General features: G+C 45.5%; 1 long non-coding RNA gene across 1 annotated transcript; it reads right to left on the minus strand.

Moving 5' to 3' along the window:
- Positions 1 to 435: 435 nt before the first annotated feature.
- LOC134911535 (uncharacterized) lies at positions 436 to 2,189 on the minus strand. The gene is made up of 2 exons (XR_010176648.1): positions 1,744 to 2,189; positions 436 to 612 (listed from the first exon to the last, which is right to left on the minus strand). It is a non-coding gene; the product is annotated as an uncharacterized LOC134911535 (long non-coding RNA).
- Between the last annotated feature and the right edge of the window lie 2,440 nt (positions 2,190 to 4,629).

The raw sequence follows: 4,629 nt of genomic DNA on the forward strand, positions 1-4,629 counted from the left end.
AAACGCACCACAATGGTTTTTTTTTACTATTAAGTGGAATAACACCTTCCAATTAAAAGTCCACAAGCCCTCCTCAATTACAAATCCAATTAGTGAAATGATTTGTAATGTTCATGATCAATTAAGTCTTTTTAAAATACCCGAAGAACACTTTGTTGCCATAATTGTACATATACTTTTTTAGATTTTTAATATAAATATAGATGTTTGCAATGTGCTTGGTCTAATGTTTTTTTTTTTTTGAAGTAGAGTTTTAGTATGTGAATGAAGGTGTTTGCATGTTTATTTAGACAATAACAACATATGTATTTTTTAAATTTTAAACAAACTTACGTTAGATGTATGAAATGTTTAAGGTAATAAATGTCTGTTCGGCAATCTGCTGTTCCTTTATTGCATTAATAAATAATAAACACCCGCTTAACTTGAAAAATGTTGAGTTTTTTTTTTTTTATTATTTTTTTTATAATATAAACATAAATTATTTTTGATTTTTAAACAAAAATTAAAACAAGGTTTGCATCTGGTCAACAAGACCCAGCAAGGCCTGTAGATGTAGCCTCATGTCCCCAAGAATGGCCGCAAAAGATGTGGGATCTCCAACGGCAACATCTGAAATTAAGAGATAACATAAACATTAATAACTTACTCACATTACTTATTATACAAGCAAGGCACAAAGCACACTTTAATGCAGGCATGTCCAAACTGCATCCCTCAAGCTGGTGTGAAACTACATATACCAGCATGCCTTGACTCAGTTTTGGGGCCAGGGAATGCCAAAGCTGTGTCAGGGCATGCTGGGATGTGTAGTTTCTCAACAGTTGGAGGTCCGCAGTTTGGACAGGCCTGCTTAATGGCAAAGTTACTACATCATGGCTGTTTTATGGTACAATCATTAGCAGAAAAACACACAAGCCTGCTCAGGCTTTTTTTACTAAATTTTTACAGTTTACAAGACCATGGGGTACATTTACTACTATGTGAGTTCTATTTAAGATGGAGCGTTGCCCATAGCAAACAAGCAAAAATAAGAATATTATCTTGTAGAAGTGGTTCCCCAATTGTAAAGTATAATCTTATTGGTTGCTATGGGCGACATCCCATGTTAAAGATAACTACCATCTTCGTCAATGTTACACCATGTTGGCATTCATTCACATCTGGAGTGTTTTTTTTTTTTTTTATGGGTTTGGTCCTGCATCATCACACTGCATATCAACATCTTCAGAAGGACAACAGATCCTAGCATGCCCACACTCCCTGAAAGCTGCCCTTACTAAATAAGGTCAAACAGGTTTGACTTTATCCAATAATCATTTTGTGAGTGTAACTTTCACACCACAAATCAGTGTGTCATTAGGCTGCATAACAAAGTGAAGCATGTGATTTGTAAGTGCAAATATTAAGACTACACAGGCACAAGTGTAAAAGACCAACAACATACTAAACTCCACTCAGGTCTAACTGTTTCCCTGAAAACCTAACACATATAAACCCTGTTGTCCTGGCAACCCTGTCGACCTAATGAGTGTCGACCTAGAGTGGACACACAAAACATTGCACACATAAACACTGTACATATAATGACACTCACAAAAATGTAAATACAACATGTAGACCATGAAGAATAACACAAATATTTGTCCTTGGTACAAGAATTCCAACAGTACAACACTGCATGTTTTGTCATTGTAAGTGTAAGTAGGTAATCATTTTTTTAGAACATGTTAAAACACTTACTTTCCTCTGCAACATGATGGTTGCCAGATATTTCATCAGGGGCTTCTTCTGCCCACTCACTGGGTGGGGAAGGCGGCTGGATGGGGGAAGGCGGCTGGATGGGGGAAGGAGGAGGGATTGGGGAAGGAGGAGGGATTGGGGAAGGAGGAGGGATGGGGGAAGGAGGCTGGATGGGGGAAGGAGGCTGGATTGGGGATGTAATTTCAGAGGGTGGGTCTGATTGAGAGGGCGAGGGGGGCGGAGAGAAAGTTAAGCCAATAGAGGGTGAGGGGGGCTGAGAAAGTGAGTTTGAAGTTGAAGGAGAAGGGGTATGGGAAGGAGGAGAAGGGGTCACAGAAAGAGATGGAGAGGTGGGGTGAGAAGGGGAGTGGAAAGTGGAGTGGGCCTGGGAAGCTGAGGGGGACTGGGAAGCTGAGGGGGACTGGGAAGCTGAGGGGGACTGGGAAGGGGAGGGGGACTGGGAAGGGGAGGGGGACTGGGAAGGGGAGTGGGACTGGGAAGGGGAGGGGGAGTGAGAAGGGGAGGGGGACTGGGAAGGGGAAGGGGGCTGAGAGGTCTGCCGTTGTTGTCGTCCTATAATGATATTTCTCTATCGTCCTAGTGGATGCTGGGGTTCCTGAAAGGACCATGGGGAATAGCGGCTCCGCAGGAGACAGGGCACAAAAGTAAAGCTTTCCGATCAGGTGGTGTGCACTGGCTCCTCCCCCTATGACCCTCCTCCAAGCCAGTTAGATTTTTGTGCCCGGCCGAGAAGGGTGCAATCTAGGTGGCTCTCCTAAAGAGCTGCTTAGAAAAGTTTAGCTTAGGTTTTTTATTTTACAGTGAGTCCTGCTGGCAACAGGATCACTGCAACGAGGGACTTAGGGGAGAAGAAGTGAACTCACCTGCGTGCAGGATGGATTGGCTTCTTGGCTACTGGACATCAGCTCCAGAGGGACGATCACAGGTACAGCCTGGATGGTCACCGGAGCCTTGCCGCCGGCCCCCTTGCAGATGCTGAAATAAGAAGAGGTCCAGAATCGGCGGCAGAAGACTCCTCAGTCTTCTAAAGGTAGCGCACAGCACTGCAGCTGTGCGCCATTTTCCTCTCAGCACACTTCACACGGCAGTCACTGAGGGTGCAGGGCGCTGGGAGGGGGGCGCCCTGGGAGGCAAATGAAAACCTATTTTGGCTAAAAATACCTCACATATAGCCTCCGGAGGCTATATGGAGATATTTAACCCCTGCCAGAATCCGTTAAGAGCGGGAGACGAGGCCGCCGAAAAAGGGGCGGGGCCTATCTCCTCAGCACACAGCGCCATTTTCCCTCACAGAAAGGCTGGAGGGAAGGCTCCCAGGCTCTCCCCTGCACTGCACTACAGAAACAGGGTTAAAACAGAGAGGGGGGGCACTAATTTGGCGTTAGAAATATATAAAAAAGATGCTATAAGGGAAAACACTTATATAAGGTTGTCCCTATATAATTATAGCGTTTTTGGTGTGTGCTGGCAAACTCTCCCTCTGTCTCTCCAAAGGGCTAGTGGGTCCTGTCCTCTATCAGAGCATTCCCTGTGTGTGTGCTGTGTGTCGGTACGTGTGTGTCGACATGTAGGATGACGATGTTGGTGAGGAGGCGGAGCAATTGCCTGTAATGGTGATGTCACTCTCTAGGGAGTCGACACCGGAATGGATGGCTTATTTAGGGAATTACGTGATAATGTCAACACGCTGCAAGGTCGGTTGACGACATGAGACGGCCGACAAACAATTAGTACCGGTCCAGACGTCTCAAAAACACCGTCAGGGGTTTTTAAAACGCCCGTTTACTTTAGTCGGTCGACACAGACACAGACAGGGACACTGAATCCAGTGTCGACGGTGAATAAACAAACGTATTCCTTATTAGGGCCACACGTTAAAGGCAATGAAGGAGGTGTTACATATTTCTGATACTACAAGTACCACAAAAGAGGGTATTATGTGGGATGTGAAAAAACTACCATAGTTTTTCCTGAATCAGATAAATTAAATAAAGTGTGTGATGATGCGTGGGTTCCCCCCGATAGAAAATTATGGGCGGTATACCCTTTCCCGCCAGAAGTTAGGGCGCGTTGGGAAACACCCCTTAGGGTGGATAAGGCGCTCACACGCTTATCAAAACAAGTGGCGGTACCGTCTATAGATAGGGCCGTCCTCAAGGACCAGCTGACAGGAGGCTGGAAAATATCATAAAAAGTATATACACACATACTGGTGTTATACTGCGACCAGCGATCACCTCAGCCTGGATGTGCAGAGCTGGGGTGGCTTGGTCGGATTCCCTGACTAAAAATATTGATACCCTTGACAGGGACAGTATTTTATTGACTATAGAGCATTTAAAGGATGCATTTCTATATATGCGAGATGCACAGAGGGATATTTGCACTCTGGCATCAAGAGTAAATGCGATGTCCATAACTGCCAGAAGATGTTATGGACACGACAGGGGTCAGGTGATGCAGATTCCAAACGGCACAAAGGTGTATTGCCGTATAAAGGAAGAGGAGTTATTTGGGGTCGGTCCATCGGACCTGGTGGCCACGGCAACTGCTGGAAAATCCACCGTTTTTACCCTAAGTCACATCTCTGCAGAAAAAGACACCGTCTTTTCAGCCTCAGTCCTTTCGTCCCTATAAGATCATATCTGCCCAGGGATAGAGGAAAGGGAAGAAGACTGCAGCAGGCAGCCCATTCCCAGGAACAGAAGCGTTCCACCGCTTCTGACAAGTTCTCAGCATGGCGCTGAGACCGTACAGGACCCCTGGATCCTACAAGTAGTATCCCAGGGGTACAGATTGGAATGTCGAGACGTTTCCCCTTCGCAGGCTCCTGAAGTCTGCTTTACCAAGGTCTCCCTCCGACAA

The sequence above is a fragment of the Pseudophryne corroboree genome, chromosome 4 (assembly GCF_028390025.1).
Source record: "Pseudophryne corroboree isolate aPseCor3 chromosome 4, aPseCor3.hap2, whole genome shotgun sequence".
NCBI classification, from domain to species: Eukaryota; Metazoa; Chordata; class Amphibia; order Anura; family Myobatrachidae; genus Pseudophryne; species Pseudophryne corroboree.